The 21,834-nt window shown below is 38.1% G+C and overlaps 2 non-coding genes across 2 annotated transcripts; both read right to left on the reverse strand.

The window, feature by feature from the left end:
• Positions 1-7,812: 7,812 nt before the first annotated feature.
• LOC112725645 (small nucleolar RNA R71) lies at positions 7,813-7,920 on the reverse strand. Its single transcript, XR_003164739.1, has one exon. It is a non-coding gene; the product is annotated as a small nucleolar RNA R71 (small nucleolar RNA).
• A 4,514-nt stretch (positions 7,921-12,434) lies between these two features.
• On the reverse strand, positions 12,435-12,542 carry LOC112725351 (small nucleolar RNA R71). The gene has a single exon (XR_003164465.1). It is a non-coding gene; the product is annotated as a small nucleolar RNA R71 (small nucleolar RNA).
• Between the last annotated feature and the right edge of the window lie 9,292 nt (positions 12,543-21,834).

The following is a 21,834-nucleotide window of genomic DNA, read 5'->3' on the forward strand; positions in this document are numbered from 1 at the left end:
ACCTTTTGCTATTGTATTTTACACACTTGATCATACTTTTCATCTGGGAACTTGTATGTTCACGCTTTGAGAGGCTGGCCTTTCGGCCATGCCTAGACCTTTTGTTCTTATGTATTTTCAACGGTAGAGTTTCTACACACCATAGATTAAGGTGTGGAGCTCCGCTGTTCCTCATGAATTAATGCAAAGTACTATTGTTTTTCTATTCAATTCAAGCTTATTCTTATTCCAAGATATTCATTCGTTCTTCAACTCGATGAATGTGATGATCTGTGACACTCATCATCATTCTCACCTATGAACGCGTGCCTGACAACCACTTCCGTTCTACAATGCAAACAAGCTTGAATGTGTATCTCTTGGGTTTCTAATCTAAGATTAGAACCTTCGTGGTATAGGCTAGAATTATTGGGGGCTATTCCTGAGATCCGAAAATTCTAAACCTTGTCTGTGGTATTCCGAGTAGGATCTGGGAAGGGATGACTGTGACGAGCTTCAAACTCGCGAGTGTTGGGCATAGTGACAGATGCAAATGGATCAATGGATCCTATTCCAACATGATCGAGAACCGACAGATGATTAGCCGTGCGGTGACAGCGCATTTGGAACATTTTCACTGAGAGGACGGGATGTAGCCATTGACAACGGTGATGCCCAACATACAGCTTACCATGGAAAAGAGTATGAATGATTGGAAGAAGGCAATAGGAAAGCAGAGGTTCAGAAGGAACAAAGCATCTTCATACACTTATCTGAAATTCTCACCAATGAATTACATAAGTATCTCTATCTTTATTTTATGTTTTATTCATCTTTTAATTATCAAATTCTCTATAACCATTTGAATCCGCCTGACTGAGATTTACAAGATGACCATAGCTTGCTTCAAGCTGACAGTCTCCGTGGGATCGATCCTTACTCACGTAAGGTTTATTACTTGGACGACCCAGTGCACTTGCTGGTAAGTTGTGCGGAGTTGTGATAAAGAGTTGAGATTACAATTGTGCGTACCAAGTTGTTGGCACCATTGATGATCACAATTTCGTGCACCACTAAGCCACCATCCAAACCACAAATTGAGTGGGTAATCATCTCATCCTTTAATTTCCTTGGCCCATATCAATATGCATTGTTAGAAACGGATGGTCAACTTAGAACTATTTGTGGGTTAGAAAGTAGAAAAGAGTTGGATGTTGGTTGGCAACAAGAATCAAGGTACATAGTGGGTAGAAAATCAAATTTTAGGATTCAAAGGTGGAGTGGAATTCAAGTCAATGGAATTAGGATGATGAGAAGGAGTTACAAAGAGAATTCAATAAGTTTGTCATCCTATTGGAAGCATGAAAATCAAGAATAAGGGGGGTTGACAAACAAAGTATGGGACCCCGGAATATACATGGACTACCATCAACTTTGGGGTCTTGTTACTTGCTCGAACTTTCTTGAAGGCTTTATGCGCCTAATTTGGGATCCCTGTGGTCGTTGGAAATGCAAACATTGGTGGAGATTCAAGGATGAATTCAAGCATAAGCCACCATAGTAAGGACCCCATCAAAAGTCCAACTTAAGGACAATAAATAAAAGTGCTAGGTAGAAGACACCCCACCATGGTAAACTCTTTCCACTCTCTTATAGCTTTGATTAATATATGATTGAGTTACCATTATAGGTAGTTTTTCTCTTCATATAGGATTGTTTTAATGATTTGGTTATTAGTTGCTTGCCATGCAAGTTTTGCTTGTTTAGTAGTTGGTAAAGTTTCAAAAGTCAAAAAGATTTTTGTAATTTTACATTTTTGATCAGTTCTGAGCTGTAGGTACTGTTAGGGAGATTTTTCTTAGCTGTTTTAATATTTCAAAAAAAAGGGGCGCGCGTGCGCGCACTAGATGCGTACGCGTCCATAGGCCACTCGCAGCTCCTGGTACATTTTCCAGAGATTTATGCGCGCCTTGAGCCAACACTGAGCCCCAGGCCTGACCCGACTTGCGCGCGCGCGCACTTGGCGCGTACGGGCCCTTACGCTGTTTTGCGAATCGACGCGTGAGCGCACCTGGCGCGTCCGCGTCGCTCGCACCACCTGCATACCTGGTACATTTTCCCGAGAGTTAGGCCTGCATTGTGCGAACATTGGGCCTAAGGCACAAACCAACCCGTGCATATGCGCACCTGGCGCGTACGCGTCCCTCTGCCAAACTGCGCATCGGCGCGTAAGCGTGTATGACGCGTCCGCGTCGGTAAAAAAAAAGTTTTTTTCTCATCTTCCATTTTCTTTTGTCCATTGAATTCACATACTTTTATTCTTTACATTTTGTTTTTGTTTTTATATCTTGGTTTTACTTTATTTTTTTTCGAGTTTCTTATTTTAATAATGGTGTTGAATTCTCTTACTCAATTGTTGAGACTCTCTTGTATTGTTTTGGTGCTTCGTGACTTGTTTAACATTAATGGTCATATTTGTTCCACACACAAGATTAGTGCTTTAGTCCTTCCTCATTCATTATTCTTTGTTTTTGTGCCTCATTATCATTGAGTTAGGATGGGACCAATTGCTTTCATGCTTATCACTAATCTTGTTTCTGTCAATTCTTATTTGAACTTGATGCTCAATATGCTCTTCATGCTTTGACTTTACTCTTGCATCAAGTTTAATAATATGCCTTAGCTTACATTATTTTCTCCCTTACATGTTGTAGCTACCATATAGTAGAGAACTTTACTCTTGTTTGGCATTAGCCCCAGCCTACATTCTATTTGCTTTGATATCTTTGTTGTAGGCTTAATTTTCTTTCTTTTTCTCTCCTTTTAGGTTGGCCACAAAGAAGGGAGAAAGGAAAAGCTTTTAAATGGGGCAACAAATAAGTCATCCGCACAACCTTTTGAAGAAACTCATCAGTTGTAGCAACCCGTCCACATTGCTCTTCTTTGCATGCACCGAGGACGGTCCAATCTTCAAGTGTTGGGAGGTCGTCCGACCGATCTCCATGGGTAACAATTCCTTTCTCAACACCAATTCTTGATCTTCTTTGTTAGTTAGTTGTTGCATTACATGTTAGATTGCATGCTAGTTAGAATTTGTACATATTTTGCCACTTCTTTTTATGATTAGGACTACTTGGTTAGGGTGATGATTTCTTTTCCAAGAACCTGTTTTTAAGGCACCGTACCAATTTGAAAACTTTTTGTTGAACTTGCTTGAAAGAATATATTTTGGAACACGGTTTTTGAGCTAAGAACACAAGCTAGTGAGATTTGAGCCTAATTGTGTGGTTACATCTTATAACCACTTATTTTCCCTTTTTGTGTGCATTATTCTCTTTCTATGATTGCAATCCTTGATTTGTTTGATTCTTTATGTCCATTATTTTGTGTAGACATGCATTTATATGATTGAGGACATCATTTCATGTAGCTCACTTACCCAAATAGCCTACCTTTTATCATCCATTGTTAGCAACTTTGAGCCTACGCTTAACCCATTTGTTCATAATTTTAGCACATTACAAGCCTTAAAGCAAAAAACAATAAATGTTCTTAATTTGGATCTTTGATTAGCTTAGGCTAGTGTGAGTGTGTATCATTCAAATGTGGAAAAACTTGGGACATTGGTTGAGAAAAGGGTAGTTTTGTGTTTTTGTTGTAAATATCGAGAATTGGGTACATGCTCATGTGTTAATTAAATGTAAAACCATATGCATTGATACTCTTGTATATACTTTATTGCAAAAAGAAAAAAAATGAGAAAATAAAAAAAATAAAAATATATGTAGATATCAAAAGAAAAAGAAAAAAAAAATAGAAAGAAAAGAAAAAGAAAAGAAAAGTAATAAAAAGGGGACAAAATGCCCCAAGTGAAACTCAATAATAATCAATGTATATGTGTTGTGATCAAGGAAAAAAATGCATGAGTATGTGAAAAAGTGAAGAATGGATAGTTAGGTTTGTTTAGAATTGTATAGGTTGCTATATGGGTTAGGTGGGAAGTTTAAGGTAATCAAATATTCAAATTTCAAGTCCACTCGACCAAATATGCATCCTTACCTTGACCCTAGCCCCATTACAACCTATGAAAAGTCCTCATGATAGTTGTATGCATGCATGAAATAAATGTTGATTGTTAGATAAAAACAAATCTTGGAAAGCATGATTAGGGGAGGATTGAGAGAATCGACCCTATACACTTGAGCGACTAGAGTGCAAACACTTCCGGTGAGGGTTCGATGCTCAATTCCTTGTTCCCGGCTTTCATAAGCTTTCTTCTTGCAAGTCTACTTGAACTTCATCTTGATATTTGAATTGGTAGGATTCATGAATCATTATAGGATCTTGGCCCTACTTGTGCATGTATGTCTTGGAGATTGATTTATTTTTAACCAAGTAGGTAGAATTATTTTGCATTTAGTTGCATTCATATAGATAGATGCATTTAGGTCATTTACATTGAATAAATGTTCATACACCTTCTCTTATGCTTCTTGGCTTAGCATGAGGACATGCAATTGTTTAAGTGTGGGGAGGTTGATAAACCCTATTTTTAGGGTTTATCTTGTGTTAAATTTAAAGGGTTTTGTCAACTTTTCTCCCATGTATCCAATGAAATAGCATGGTTTTGTAAATTCTCCTTTAATTATGCTTAAGTGGGAAAACATGCTTTTTAGGACTTAAAATAGCTAAAGTTAATTCACCTTAATTCTATTAAATGCCTTGATATGTTTTTTAAGTGATTTCAGATTTAGGAGGCAAAGATTGGATTGAGGGAATGAAGAAAAAGCATGTAGAAATGGAGAACTCATGAAGAAATGAAGGAATTGCAAAAGCTGTCAAGCCGACCTCTTCGCACTTAATCGACCATAACTTGAGCTACAGAGGTCCAAATGATGCGGTTCTAGTTCCGTTGGAAAGCTAACATCGGGGGCTTCAAAATGATATAAGATTTTCTATAGTTGCATCGTGTTTAGGGGCACGCATGTGCACTGTACGTGTATGCGCTGATGGTTGCACATGATTCACTTAATGCAACTCGTGGCCAGCGATTTTAGAAGCCTTGTGGGCCCAATCCAACTCATTTTTTATGCAATTTAAGCCAAGGATTGAAAGAAAATTAACATACTTTTGATCATTAATCATAGTTTAAGTTTTAGAAGTAGTTAGAGTTAGTTTCTAGAGAGAGAAGCTCTCACTTCTCTCTAGAATTAGGATTAGGTTTTAGATCTAGATCTACTTCTTCTCCTCTTCTAATTTTCCTTTTTCTTCCCTAATTGCTCTCTTGTAGTTGTAGAATTCTTCTTCTCTTGTAATTCCTTTGTATTGTTAGTTGTAGTTTATGAACTTTCTTTTGTAGATCTACATTTCTTCTTCAATGTAATTGGTAAGTTCTTTGTTGTTTCATAATTGTTTTGCCTTTCTATTGTTAATCTCTTGCTTTTGTAGTTGTAGATTTCTTTAATTCTTGCAATTAATAATGTTTGCCTTTATTACCTTCTATGTGTTTGTTAAAATGCTTCTTTTAGTTATGAGTTAGATTTTGTTCCTCTTGGCTTTGGTAGAGTAATTAGTGACTATTGAATTATCTAATTCCTTTGTTGCTTGACAATTAGAAGTTGCTAATTGATTTGGATACCATTAAAGCTAGTCTTTCCCTTGGGAGTTGGCTAGGACTTATGGAATCAAGTTAATTCATCCACTTGACTTTTCTCCATGGTTAGAGGTTAACTAGGTGGTAGCAATGGACAATTCTCATCACAATTGAGGAGGATAATGAGGATAGGACTTCCAATTCTCATAACCTTGCCAAGAGCTTTCATAGTTGTTAGTTTATTTCATTTTCCATTTATATTTCTTGTCTAATATCCCAAAAACCCCAAACATACTTCATAACCAATAACAAGAGCACTTTGTTGCAATTCTTAGGGAGAACGACCCGAGGTTTGAATACTTCCGTTATTATCTTAGGGGTTTGTTATTTGTGACAACCAAATGTTTGCATGAAATAATTATTTGTTGGTTTAGAAACTATACTTGCAACGAGAATTCATTTGTGAATTCTAAACCACACAAAAATCCAATCATCAGTACGCACAAGAGCCAAAATAGCAAAGTGTGTGTACGCACAGGACCCTGCACGTGGTTTCATTAATAAAACACATGCTGCGCGATTTTGGGGGCCTTTGGCCCTGTTTTGGAAGCTCCAATGCTGATTGGGAAGTGCTATATCAAGGGGGATTGAAGTCATGTGAAGGCATTAGAGTAGAAGGCCACATTTTTACATTTTTAGCATAGTTAATTAGGAGTAGGAGTAGGAGTAGAGTAGATTGCTCTCCTAGTGTTTATCAATGTCCATTGTAGCATTTTATAGCAAGCTTAATTTTGGATTTTGATCATCTTTAATTGTAAGTACTCTTTAATTTCTCTTTAATTACATTGTCTTTATTTTCAATTTCCTTTGGTTCAAGTTACTTTGTTCATATTTGCAATTTTGTGTTTCTTGAAGTTTTGATCAATGAATTTTACGTTTCATGCTTCTTTTATGCTTGATTACTTTTCTATATTTGATTTTGTTGATAGTTGGTTATAGTTTCCCATTTGCGATTCCCATGTTTTACTTTTATGCACACAAGGTGTTTGTGAAAATGCCAACCTTAGAATTTGAGTAGATTTTCACACCTTGGCTTGGGAATTGAGTTCCTAGGATACTAGAGTCATAATGTCCGATATTTAGTGGTAATTCTTGGGGAGTTAGTTGACTCTTGTTTCCATTAAAGCTAGCCTTTTATCAACTAGTTTAGTAAGTTGGTTAGGACTTATGGATTAAGGTCAATTATGCTTGCTTGACTTACTCCTCGATGTTTGGGGTTAACTAAGCAAGATTAACTCATGATAATTACCATAGTTGTGGTTATGGCAATGATAGGATTCCGCGGATCCTCATTCCCAAGTCAAGGCTCTTTCTTGCATTTATAGCATTTTCACTATTTTTGACCTCATCTCTTTACTTGCATTAATTACAATTTTGATCATTCCTTAGTTCTTTTGTTTCTTAAGTTCCTTTAATATTTTGTTCTTTGATTGTAAAACCCTTTTTTTTTGCCCTCACAACTGAAAGAGTAACATTCCAATTGCATTCTTAGGGAGGAACGACCTGGGAGCTAAATACTCTTGGTTTATATTTGTTTTGTATTGTGTAACATTTGATTGATGGTCAATTTGTTGGGTTAGGACTATACTTACAACGCCAATTCCATTTTGATAATCAAATTCCTAACCCATGCTTTTGCTCATCTTATCACTCCTTAATTTTAGCCGGAAAATACCTAAAATTGTACAAAAATGCACAAACTCATAGTAGAATCCAAAAATGTGAATTTATCACTAAAACCTATAAAAACTTATTAAAAACTAAACAAAACATGCTAAAAACTATTTGAAAATGATGCCAAAAAGCATATAAAATATCCGCTCATCACATATACTGCCCCCAATGCAGATCTTTATGGGAAAAGCATTGTGGTGCCTCCTATAGCTGCAAACAACTTTGAACTATAGCCGCAGCTAGTCACTCTTGTGCAACAAAATTGTCAGTATCATGGACTTCCTCAGGAAGGCCTAAATCAGTTTATTTCTAATTTCCTACAGATTTGTGATACTGTGAAGATGAATGGAGTGAATTTTGAGGTTTACAAACTCATGCTCTTCCTATTTGCTGTGAGGAATAGAGCAAATCTATGGCTAAATTCTCAACCCAAGGAGAGCCTGGACACTTGGGATAAGGTGGTCACTGGATTTCTGACTAAATTTTTCCCACCACAAAAGCTAACTAAGCTAAGGGTGGAGGTTCAGACCTTCAAATAGAAAGATGGTGAGACCCTCTATGAAGCCTGGGAGAGATACAAGCTACTGACTAGGCAATGCCCTCCAGACATGTTTTCTAAATGGACTCAGCTGGATATCTTTTATGAGGGCTTATGTGAAATGTCCAAAATGTGTTTAGATAATTTTGCAGGAGGTTCGTTGTACATGAAGAAGACACCAGAGGAGACTACTGAGCTTATTGAGTTGGTTGCTAACAACCAATATCTCTACTCATCTAACAGGAATCCTGTGAACTCTGGGACCCATCAGAAGAAAGGCATTTTAGAAGTAGAGGCTTTTGATGCTCTTCTTGCTCAGAATAAAATTTTGTCTCAACAGATGAATTTGATTACTCAAAAATTGAGTGGGATGTAGGTTTCAGTTGTTAATACTCATAATGCACCTCAAGAGGCTCCTTATGACATGACTGGTAGCTCTATGCAAGGTGAGAATTATGATTATGCTCAATTTCCTTCTGAACAGGTCAACTATATGAGAAATGCTCTTAAAAACCCTAATAATGATCCATATGCCAAGACCTATAATCAGGAGTGGATGATGAGCGGATAACTTATATGCTTTTTGGTATTATTTTTAGTATATTTTTAGTATGTTTTAGTTAATTTTTATTATGTTTTTATTAGTTTTTAAATAAAAATCACATTTTTGGACTTTACTATGAGTTTGTGTGTTTTTCTATTATTTCAGGTATTTTCTGGCTGAAATTGAGGGACCTGAGCAAAAATCTGATTCAGAGGCTGAAAAAGGACTGCAGATACTGTTGGATTCTGACCTCCCTGCACTCGAAGTGGATTTTCTGGAGCTACAGAAGCCCAATTGGAGCGCTCTCAATTGCATTGGAAAGTAGACATCCTGGTCTTTCCAGCAATATATAATGGTCTATACTTTGCTCGATATTTGATGGCCTAAACCGGCGTTCCAAGTCAGCATAGAAATTCTGGCATCAAAACGCCAGAACTGGCATAAAAGCTGGAGTTAAACGCCCAAACTGGCACAAAAGCTGGCGTTTAACTCCAAGAAAAGTCTCTACACGTGAAAGCTTCAATGCTCAGCCCAAGCACACACCAAGTGGGCCCGAAAGTGGATTCTGCATTATTTACTCATTTTTGTAAACCCTAGGTTACTAGTTTTCTACATATAGGACCATTTGCTATTGTATTTTACACACTTGATCATACTTTTCATCTTGGAACTTGTATGTTCACGCTTTTGGAGGCTGGCCATTCGGCCATGCCTAGACCTTTTGTTCTTATGTATTTTCAACGGTAGAGTTTCTACACACCATAGATTAAGGTGTGGAGCTCTGCTGTTCTTCATGAATTAATGCAAAGTACTATTATTTTTCTATTCAATTCACGCCTACTTCTTCTCTAAGATATACACTCGTTCTTCAACCTGACGAAGGTGATGATCCGTGACACTCATCATCATTCTCACCTATGAACACGTGCCTGACAACCACCTCTGTTCTACTTGCAATAGCTTGAGTGCGTATCCCTTAGCCTCCTGACTCATGACGCATGGTTGCCTCGCCTGACAACCGAGCCTTCCATTCCATGATATCAGAGTCTTCGTGGTATAGGCTAGAATCAATTGGCAGCATTCCTGAGATCCGAAAAGTCTAAATCTTGTCTGTGGTATTCCGAGTAGGATTTGGGAAGGGATGACTATGACGAGCTTTAAACTCGTGAGTGTTGGGAGTAGTGACAGACGCAAAAGGATCAATGGATCCTACTCTAACATGATCGAGAACCAACAACTGATTAGCCGATCGGTGACAGGGCATTTGGACCATCTTCACTGAGAGGACGGGAGGTAGCCATTGACAATGGTGAAACCCAACATAAGCTTGCCATGAAAAGGAGTATGAATGATTGGAAGAAAGCAATAGGAAAGCAGAAGTTTAGGAGGAACAAAGCATCTTCCTACACTTATTTGAAATCCTTACCAATGAATTACATAAGTATCTCTATCTTTATTTTATGTTTTATTTATCTTTTAAGTATCAATTCTCCATAACCATTTGAATCTGCCTGACTGAGATTTACAAGATGACCATAGCTTGCTTCAAGCCGACAATCTCCGTGGGATCGACCCTTACTCACGTAAGGTTTATTACTTGGACGACCCATCGCACTTGCTGGTTAGTTATGCGGAGTTGTGATAAAGAGTTGAGATTACAATTGTGCGTACCAAGCTGTTGGCGCCATTGATGATCACAATTTCGTGCACCAAGTTTTTGGCGCCGTTGCCGGGGATTGTTCGAGTTTGGACAACTGACGGTTCATCTTGTTGCTCAGATTAGGTAAATTTATTTTATGTTTAAGCTTTTTACCTTTTAATTTTCGAAAAATTTCAAAAAAAAATATTTTTTTTTTATTTCTATTTTGTTCCTCAGAGTTTTTAAGAATGAATTCTAGAGTTTCATGATGATTTGTTAAAGTCTGGCTGGCTGTGAAGCCATGTCTAATCTTTTAGACCGAGGTTTCAACTTATCATCACAAGAGCTTATTGATTTCTATCAATCTTGCTGTTGAACGTAATGATTTGCTAAAGCTTGGCTGGCCATTGGCCATGTCTCGTGTTTTGGACCTAAGCTTTCACGGAAGCTTGGCTGGCTAGTAAGCCATGTCTAATTCCTAGACCGAGTTTTAGACTAACATTGCATGATGCCTGGAATTCTCATTAAGAATTTTGAAGTCCTTTTTTCTCTTTTTCCATATAATTTTCGAGAAATCACAAAAAAATTTATAAAATCATAAAAACCAAAAATATTTTGTGTTTCTTGTTTGAGTCAAGTGTCAATTTTTAAGTTTGGTATCAATTGCATGTCTTTATTCTTCTTGCATTTTTTTCGAATATATGCATTATGTTCTTCATTGATCTTCAAGTTGTTCTTGATGATTTCAGTGCTCTGATCTTTAATTTCGATTATTTTGTGTCTTTTGTTGTTTCTTACATGCATTTTCAAATTGTTATAGTCCTTAGTATACAAACTTCTAAGTTTGGTGTCTTGCATGCATTGTTTATTTGTTCTTAGTTGCATTTTTTATTGTTTCTCATCATTTAAAAATTCAAAAAATTTTTAAAATTGTGTCTTTTTAAGTCAATAACACAGAGAATTGAAGATTCAGAACATTCAGCAGAGGAATTACAAAGAAAAAGCTGGGCGTTCAAAACGCCCAGTGAAGAAGGAAAACTGGCGTTTAAACGCCAGCCAGGGTACCTGGCTGGGCGTTAAACACCCAAAAAGGTAGCATTTTGGGCCTTAAACGCCAGAATGGATGCCATTCTGGGTGTTTAACGCCAGGAGGACACTAGAGGGAAGATTTTGTTTTTAATTTAAATCTTTTTCAAATTTCATAATTTTTCAAAATCAAATTTTTTTCAAATCATATCTTTTCAATTATATCTTTTCAAAATCAATTTCTTTTCAATTTTTTTATTTATTACTATTTTCGAAAATCCTTGCTACAATTAGTGATTTAATTCAAAATTTTCAAGTTGTTACTTGCCTATTAAGAAAGGATCAAAAGTTTTAATTCTAGAATCATATCTCTTAATTTCTTGTTGGTCAAGTAATCAACTTTAATTTTAAAAAATTTCTTCTTTTAAATTTGATTCTCAATCATATCTTCTCAATCATATCTTTTCAATCACATCTTTTTCAAACGTAATTTTCAATCATATCTTTTTTATTTCTAATTTCAAAATCTTTTCCAAAAATCACTTAATTTCTTTCCCAATCTTAGTTTTTGAAAATCATTTACCAAATTTTCAAAATTTCTTTTAATTATTTCAAAATCTTTTTACTTTAATTTCGAAAACTCTTCCCTTCTTCTCAAATCCTTCTATTTATGGACTAACACTCCTCCTCAATGTACAATTCGAACTCTATCCCTCTTCATAAGTTCAAATTCTTTCTTCTCTACCTTCTCCTTATATTCTTCTTTACCTCTGACACCTCAAGGAATCTCTATACTGTGACATAGAAGATTCCATATTTTCTTCTCCTTTCGTTTTATATGAGTAGGAGCAAGGACAAAGGCATTCTTGTTGAAGCTGATCCTGAACCTGAAAAGACCTTGAAGAGAAAGCTAAGAGAAGCTAAAGTACAACTCTCTATAGAGGACCTAACAGAACTTTTCAAACAAGAAGAAGCCATGGCAGCCGAAAACAACAACAATGCCAACAATGCAAGGAATGTGCTTGGTGACTTTACTGCACCTACTCCTGACTTCTATGGGAGAAGCATCTCAATCCTTGCCATTGGAGCAAACAACTTTGAGCTTAAGCCTCAATTAGTTTCTCTAATGCAACGGAATTGTAAGTTTCATGGACTTCCATTAGAAGATCCTCATCAGTTCTTAGCTGAATTATTGCAAATCTGTGATACTGTCAAGACCAATGGGGTTGATCCCGAGGTCTATAGACTTATGCTTTTTCCCTTTACTGTAAGAGACAGAGCTAGAACATGGTTGGATTCACAACCTAAAGAAAGCCTGAACTCTTGGGAAAAGCTAGTCCATGCCTTCTTGGCAAAATTCTTTCCATCTCAAAAATTGAGCAAGCTTAGAGTGGAAGTCCAAACCTTCAGACAGAAGGAAGGTGAATCCCTCTATGAAGCCTGGGAAAGATACAAGCAATTGATCAGAAGGTGTCCTTCTGACATGCTTTCAGAATGGAGCATCATAGGTATTTTCTATGATGATCTATCTGAATTGTCCAAGATGTCATTGGATAGCTCTACTGGAGGATCTCTTCATCTGAAGAAGACGCCTGCAGAAGCTCAGGAACTCATTGAAATGGTTGCAAATAACCAATTTATGTACACTTCTGAAAGGAATCCTGTGAATAATGGGACAAGTTAGAAGAAAGGAGTTCTTGAGATTGATACTCTGAATGCCATATTGGCTCAGAACAAAATATTGACTCAACAAGTCAATATGATTTCCCAGAGTCTGTCTGGAATGCAAGCAGCAACAGTCAGTACCAAAGAAGCTTCATCTGAAGAAGAAGCTTATGATCCTGAGAACCCAGCAATGGAAGAGGTGAATTACATGGGAGAATCCTATGGAAACACCTATAATCCTTCATGGAGAAGTTATCCAAACCTCTCATGGAAGGATCAACAGAGGCCTCAACAAGGCTTCAACAACAATAATGGTGAAAGAAATAGGTTTAGCAATGGCAAACCTTTTCCATCATCTTCTCAGCAACAGACAGAGAGACTTAGCAACTGTAGTCTCTGGTCTAATTAAAACCACTCAAAGTTTCATGACTGAAACAAGGTCCTCCATTAGAAATTTGGAGGCACAAGTGGGTTAGCTAAGCAAGAAAGTTTCTAAACTCCCTCCTAGTACTCTTCCAAGTAATACAGAAGAGAATCCAAAAGGAGAGTGCAAGGCCATCAACATAACTCACACGGCTGAACCTGGAGAGGAGGAAGAGGCAGTCATCTCCACTGAGGAAGACCTCAATGGACGTCCACTGGCCTCCAAGGAGCTTCCTAATAAGGAACCATGGGAATCTGAGGCTCACAGTGAGACCATAAAGATTCCATTGAATTTACTTTTGCCATTCATGAGCTCTGATGAGTATTCTTCCTCTGAAGAGGATGAAGATATTACTGAAGAACAAGTTGCTAAGTACCTTGGAGCAATCATGAAGCTAAATGCCAAGTTATTTGGTGATGAGACTTGGGAGGATGAACCCCTCTTGCTCACCAAAGAACTAGATGACTTGACTAGGCAGAGATTACCTCAAAAGAGATAGGATCTGGGAAAGTTCTCAATACCTTGTACCATAGGCACCATGACCTTTGAGAAGGCTCTGTGTGACCTAGGGTCAAGCATAAACCTCATGCCCCTCTCTGTAATGGAGAAGCTAGGAATCCTTGAGGTACAAGCTGCAAGAATCTCACTAGAGATGGCAGACAATTCAAGAAAATAGGCTTATGAACTTGTAGAGGATGACTTGGTAAAGGTTGAAGACCACTACATCCCTGCTGATTTCATAATCCTAGACACTGGGAAGTGTATGGATGAATCCATCATGCTTGGCAAACCCTTCCTAGCCACAGCAAAAGCTGTGATTGATGTTGACAGAGGAAAATTGGTCCTTCAAGTGAATGAGGACTCCCTTGTGTTTAAAGCTCAAGGATCTCCCTCTGTAACCATGGAGAGGAAGCATGAAATGCTTCTCTCAATGCAGAGTCAAACAAAACCCCCACATTCAAACTCTAAGTTTGGTGTTGGGAGGCCACAACCAAACTCTAAGTTTGGTGTTGAGAGGCCATCCTCATGCTCTGAGTATCTGTGAGGCTCCATGAGAGCCCACTGTCAAGCTATTGACATTAAAGAAGCGCTTGTTGGGAGGCAACCCAATTTTACTTATCTATGTTAAATTTCTATTTTCCACTGTTATTTTATGTTTTCTATAGGTTGATGATCATGTGAAGTCACAAAAACCATTGAAAAAGCAAAAACAAACTGAAAAACAGAATGAAAAATAGCACACCCTGGAGGAGAAGGCTACTGGCGTTTAAACGCCAGTAAGGGCAGCAGAATAGGCGTTAAACGCCCAGTCTGGCACCATTCTGGGTGTTTAACACCAGAAATAGGCACCAGACTGGCGTTTAACGCCAGAAAAAGGCAAGAAGCTGGCATTAAATGCCAGAAATGGGCAGCAACCTGGCGTTTAACGCCAGGATTGGCAGCAGAGGGCATTTTGCACGCCTAATTGGTGCAGGGATGAGAAATCCTTGACACCTTAAGATATGTGGACCCCACAGGATCCCCACCAACCTCAACTCACTCTCTCTCTTCTTCACCAATCACCTCAATACCTCTTCCCCAAAAAAACCCTCACCTATCAAATCCTACCCTCTTCTCCATAATCCCTTCACCAATCCACATCCATCCCTCTTAAACCCCACCTACCTCACCATTCAAATTCAAAACACTTTCCCTCCCAAACCCACCCATACATGGCCGAACCATACCCTCTCTCCACTCCTATATAAACTCATCTTCACTCCTTCATTTTCACACATCTTATACACTAATTCACCTCCTTGGCCGAAACACTACCCCCCTCCATCTCCTCCATTTCTTCTTCCTCTACTCTCTTCTTTTTTCTTTTGCTCGAGGACGAGTAAACCTTCTAAGTTTGGTGTGGTAAAAGTATTGCTTTTTGTTTTTCCATAACCATTTATGGCACCTAAGGCCGGAGAAACCTCTAGAAAGAGGAAAGGGAAGGTAAAAGCTTCCACCTCTGAGTCATGGGAGACGGAGAGATTCATCTCAAAGGTGCATCAAGACTACTTCTATAAAGTTGTGGCCAAGAAGAAAGTGATTCCCGAGGTCCCTTTCAAGCTCAAAAAAGGTGAATACCCGGAGATCCGACATGAGATTTGAAGAAGAGGTTGGGAAGTTCTCACCAACCCCATTCAACAAGTCAGAATCTTAATGGTTCAAGAGTTCTATACCAATGCATGGATCACCAAGAACCATGATCAAAGTGTGAACCCGGACCCAAAGAATTGGCTTACAATGGTTCGGGGGAAATACTTAGATTTCAGTCCGGAAAATATAAGGTTGGCATTCAACTTACCAATGATGCAAGTAGATGCACACCCCTACACTAGAAGGGTCAACTTTGATCAAAGGTTGGACCAAGTCCTCATAGACATTTGTGAAGAGGGCGCTCAATGGAAGAGAGATTTAAGAGGGAAGGCGGTTCAACTAAGAAGGCATGACCTCAAGCCCGTGGCTAGGGGATGGTTGGAGTTCATCCAATGCTCAATCATTCCCACTAGCAACCGGTCTGAAGTTACTATAGACCGGGCTATCATGATCCATAGCATCATGATTTGAGAGGAAGTAGAAGTTCATGAGGTTATATCCCTAGAACTTTACAAGGTGGCGGACAAGTCCTTTACTTTGGCAAGGTTAGCCTTCCCTCATCTCATTTGTCACCTTTGCAATTTAGCTGGAATTGACATAGAGGAAGACATCCTCATTGATGAGGACAAGCCCATTACTAAGAAAAGGATGGAGCAAACAAGAGATTCCACTCATGGACAAGAACATGAGAAAATTCCTCATCATGAAATCCCTGAGATGCCTCAAGGGATGCATTTTTCCTCCACAAAACTATTGGGAGCAAATTAACACCTCCCTAGGAGAATTAAGTTCCAATATGGGACAACTAAGGGTGGATCACCAAGAGCATTTCATCCTCCTTCATGAAATTAGAGAAGATCAAAGAGTCATGAGAGAGGAGCAACAAATGCAAGGAAGAGACATTGAAGAGCTCAAGCACTCCATAAGATCTTCAAGAGGAAGAACCAGTCGCCATCACTAAGGTGGACCCGTTCTTTAATTTCCTTGTTCCTTATTTTTCTATTTTTCGAATTTTTATGTTTCATGTTTATCTATGTTTGTGTCTTTATTACATGATCATTAGTGTCTTAGGGTCTATGTCTTAAAGTTATGAATGTCCTATGAATCCATCACCTTTCTTAAATGAAAAATGTTTTTAAATTACAAAAAGAAAAAGAAGTACATGAATTTTGAATTTTAAAATAGTTTAATTATTTTGATGTGGTGGAAAAACTTTTTGTTCTTCTGAATGAATACTTGAACAGTGCATATTTTTGAATTTGTTGTTTATGAATGCTAAAATTGTTGGCTCTTGAAAGAATGATGGAAAAGGAGAAATGTTATTGATGATCTAAAAAATCATAAAAATGATTCTTGAAGCAAGAAAAAGCAGTGAAAAAAATAGAAAGAGAAAGAAAAAGAAAAAGCAAGCAGAAAAAGCCAATAGCTCTTTAAACCAAAAGGCAAGGGTAAAATAAAAAGGATCCAAGGCTTTGAGCATCAGTGGATAGGAGGGCCCACAGGAATAAAATCCTGGCCTAAGTGGCTAAACCAAGCTGTCCCTAACCATGTGCCTGTGGCGTGAAAGTGTCAAGTGAAAACTTGAGACTGAGTGGTTAAAGTCGTGGTCCAAAGCAAAAAGAGTGTGCTTAAGAGCTCTGGACACCTCTAATTGGGGACTCTAGCAAAGCTGAGTCACAATCTGAAAAGGTTCACCCCAGTTATGTGTCTGTGGCATTTATGTATCCGGTGGTAATACTGGAAAACAAAATGCTTAGGGTCACGGCCAAGACTCATAAAGTAGCTGTGTTCAAGAATCAACATACTGAACTAGGAAAATCAATAACACTATCTAAATTCTGAGTTCCTATAGATGCCAATCATTCTGATTAAGACTGATCTTCATAGATGTGTTTGAAATTCATTGTATATTCTATTCTTTTTATCCTATTTGATTTTCAGTTGCTTGGGGACAAACAACAATTTAAGTTTGGTGTTGTGATTAGTGGATAATTTATACACTTTTTGGTATTGTTTTTAGTATGGTTTTAGTATATTTTAGTTAATTTTTATTATGTTTTTATTAGTTTTTAAATAAAAATCACATTTCTGGACTTTACTATGAGTTTGTGTATTTTTCTGTCATTTCAGGTATTTTCTGGCTGAAATTGAGGGACCTGAGCAAAAATCTGATTCAGAGGCTGAAAAAGGACTACAGATACGGTTGGATTCTGACCTCCCTGGACTCAAAGTGGATTTTCTGGAGCTACAAAAGCCCAATTGGCACGCTCTCAATTACGTTGGAAAGTAGACATCCTGGTCTTTCCAGTAATATATAATGGTCTATACTTTGCCCGTGATTTGATGGCCCAAACCGGCATTCCAAGTCAGCATAGAAATTTTGGCATCAAAACGCCAGAACTGGCATAAAAGCTGGAGTTAAACACCCAAACCGGCACAAAAGCTGGCGTTTAACTCTAAGAAAAGTCTCTACACGTGAAAGCTTCAATGTTCAGCCCAAGCACACACCAAGTGGGCCCGGAAGTGGATTCTGCATTATTTACTCATTTCTGTAAACCCTAGGTTACTAGTTTTCTACAAATAGGACCTTTTGCTATTGTATTTTACACACTTGATCATACTTTTCATGCCTAGACCTTTTGTTCTTATGTATTTTCAACGGTAGAATTTCTACACACCATAGATTAAAGTGTGGAGCTCTGCTGTTCCTCATGAATTAATGCAAAGTACTATTTTTTTTCTATTCAATTCACACCTACTTCTTCTCTAAGATATACACTCGTTCTTCAACCTGACGAAGGTGATGATCTGTGACACCCATCATCATTCTCACCTATGAACACGTGCCTGACAACCACCTATGTTCTACTTGTAATAGCTTGAGTGCGTATCTCTTAGCCTCCTGATTCATGATGCATGGTTGCCTCGCCCGACAACCGAGCCTTCCATTCCATGAGATCAGAGTCTTCGTGGTATAGGCTAAAATCAATTGGCAGCATTCCTGAGATCCAAAAAGTCTAAACCTTGTCTATGGTATTTCGAGTAGGATATGGGAAGGGATGACAGTGACGAGCTTCAAACTCGCGAGTGTTGGGCGTAGTGACAAACGCAAAAGGATCAATGGATCCTATTCCAACATGATCGAGAACCAACAGCTGATTAGCCGTGCGGTGACAGCGCATTTGGACCATTTTCACTGAGAGGATGGGAGGTAGCCATTGACATCGGTGAAACCCAACATAAGCTTGCCATGGAAAGGAGTATGAATGATTGGAAGAAGGCAATAGGAAAGCAGAAGTTTAGGAGGAACAAAGCATCTTCATACGCTTATCTGAAATCCCTACCAATGAATTACATAACTATCTCTATCTTTATTTTATGTTTTATTTATCTTTTAATTATCAATTCTCCATAACCATTTGAATCTGCCTGACTGAGATTTACAAGATGACCATAGCTTGCTTTAAGCCGACAATCTCCGTGGGATCGACCCTTACTCACGTAAGGTTTATTACTTGGACGACCCAGTGCACTTGCTGGTTAGTTGTGCGAAGTTGTGATAAAGAGTTGAGATTACAATTGTGCGTACCAAGCTGTTGGCGCCATTGATGATCACAATTTTGTGCACCAGTAGAGAAATCACCCAAACTTAGGGTCGAGAGAGCAACCTCAGAGGCCACAGAATTTTAATAATAATTCTCAAGGCGATTTCCATCAGAATAATTTAAATAACCACCAGTTTCAGTCATCTCAGCAAGCAACTCCTCAGTCTCAGAAGAACACTGATTTGGAAGCACTAATGTCAAGCTTTATACAAGAAACCAGAGCATCAATAAAAAACTTGGGGGTTCAGATGGGTCAATTAGCCACAAAAGTTAATGAAATTAATCAGAGGACCACTAATAGCCTTCCTGGTAACATAATTCCAAATCCAAAAGAGGAATGCAAGGCTATCACCTTGATAAGTGGACATGTTGCAAGTACGAAAGCAGAAACTACTGAGGAGTCGGTTGAAAAAGAAGCTCCAGAGTAGACTAAAGACACAGTAGTAAACGCCCCTCCTAGGCATACAGAAAACCCCTTTCCACTCTCTCTTGACACTCATCCTACATTGCCTAAAGCTCCTGAGTACAAGCCCAAGATGCCATATCCTCAGAGACTTCAAAAGGAGGCCAAAGACAAGTAGTTTTCAAAGTTCTTGGAAGTTTTCAGAAATTTACAAATCAATATTCCTTTTGTTGAGGTTTTGGAGCAAATGCCTCTCTATGTTAAATTCATGAAGGAGTTGTTGTCAAAGAAAAAGCCTTTAAAGGGAGATGAGACAGTGGTCCTGACTAAGGAATGTAATGCCATCATTCAAAATAACTTGCCAAGAAAGATGCCAGATCCAAGGAGCTTTCAAATTCCATTCACCATTGGGAGCACAATATTTGAGAAAGCGTTATATGATCTGGGAGCAAGCATCAATTTAATGCCCTTGTTTGTGATGAAGAAGTTGCAAATTCAAGAGGCACAACCCACAAGGATAGAATTATAGATGGCAGAAAAATCTATAAAGCCTCCATATGGATTAGTGCAGAATATCTTGGTCAAAGTGCGTAAGTTCTTTCTGCCATTAGATTTTGTGATTCTTGACACGGGGGAGGATGAGAATGCCTCTATAATCCTAGGAAGACCATTCCTAGCCACTGGGAGAGCTCTAATTGATGTGGAAGAAGGTGAATTAGTGCTTCGAGTGCGTAATGAGCAACTGATCTTTCATGTCTTCAAAAATATGCATTCAGCAGGTGAAGAGGAGAGGTTCATGCAGACTGAGCTTATTAATCCAAACCTTCAAGAACCACCTGATGATGCACAACAGAATCTGCAGCTCAAACCTCCTTTGGTGACAATCAACAAAATTCCTCCTGACATCAAACCTAAGTTTGGTGTCAAGAATGAATCATCCACCAAGGAGGAGGTTCCCAAAAAGAAGAAAGTACCCAGGGGATGGAGAAATAAAAAGATTCCCACTGAAGACTTCTCCCCAAGAATGAAGGTGGTATTCACTGCATGTCCAATCCTGTCTCATACAGTGAACAGGATCCTATCTCTTGAGCATATAGAGTTGATCCATGAGAACACAGGAAAAAAGTTCACAAAGAGGGGTGAAGAGCTGAGCCCCTATAATCCTCCTCCTTAGAGGAACTGACCGTCAAGCTAGTGACGGTAAAGAAGCGCTTGTCGGGAGGCAATCCGATGTTTTCGTATCCTTAAGTTTGATTTTTACTTTGATTTTTAAATTTATTTTGTTTGAGTTTCTACCGTTTTTCTTTTGTTTTATGTTTATTTTGATCATGCAGAGTATTTAGAAAAAAAATAGGTGCAATCAGACAAAGTTTCGAACAACCTGGAAGTGTTGGAGTTGGATTGGGTGGTGCCTAACTTGATTTTCTGAAGTTAGGCGCCACACTATGCGTCGAAAATGGCATTGGCTACTCGGAGGGTGGCGCCTAACATGATTTCCTGAAATTAGGCTCCACATCAAGGCAATTGTGGATGAAAGCTTCGGTAGGCTTGGCGCCTAACTTCGCTTTCCTGAAGTTACGCGCCACTCCATCTAAAAAAAAAAGGGAAAGGGAGGTCACGCCTAACTTGGGTTTCACCAAGTTAGGCGCAGCAGGAACAAACAATTCGTTCTCCCTGAAGTTAGGCGTCGTTCTCCCTAAGTTAGGCGCCGACTTCTTTATGTTTTAATTCTTCCAAATCAACGTCCCCCGCCTCCTTATATATATATATATATATATCGCTTTCCAACGTAACCCCCACCCCCATTATTTATATATATACCCCAACTATATATATATATATATACCCCAACTATATATATACAAAAAAACAAAATAGGAAAAACTACCAAAAGTACCCATGAAGTTTACGAACGCTGACAAAAGTACCCATAAACTAAGGAAATTAACGTTGTACCCATGAAAGATGGGTTCCGTATGACAAAAGTATCCAAATCTTAATTTTTTGTTGATTTTTTAATAAAATTCCTAAACTACCCTACACTCAACCTCAACTCACTTTTTCAACCTTTCATAACTCAATTTGCACCAACTCTTGCCATGGAGTCCAAAACTACTCCTACAACAAATCAGATCGAAATCAATGGTAGTGGTGGTAGAGGATCGGACCTCAACCAATTCACTCATAAGTTTATAATCTATACCCAAACCAAATTAATCAAACACAAAAAAATACTCAAAATATAAAAATTTTCAAATCCATTCATCCAATTTCAATTCACTTTAGCAAAACTAGAAATAGAAAAAGGCATCAACCATAAAAATCAACAAATCCATTCATTAAATTTGAAATTTATTTCAGCAAAAATCAGAAGTAGAAGTAGCCATCAACTGTATCTTCTGTAAATCAATCTCAGCTTTCATAAAAAATAGAAGCAGATTTAAAAAAAAAAAACATAACAGTATCATTTTAGTATTAACTAAATCAATTTCTGAAAAGAAGAAAAATAAAATAAAAATATTTAAAAAAAAAGAAATACCTTTTTCTTCGTCGG

This window comes from Arachis hypogaea, chromosome 11, assembly GCF_003086295.3.
Source record: "Arachis hypogaea cultivar Tifrunner chromosome 11, arahy.Tifrunner.gnm2.J5K5, whole genome shotgun sequence".
In the NCBI taxonomy this organism is placed as follows: domain Eukaryota; kingdom Viridiplantae; phylum Streptophyta; class Magnoliopsida; order Fabales; family Fabaceae; genus Arachis; species Arachis hypogaea.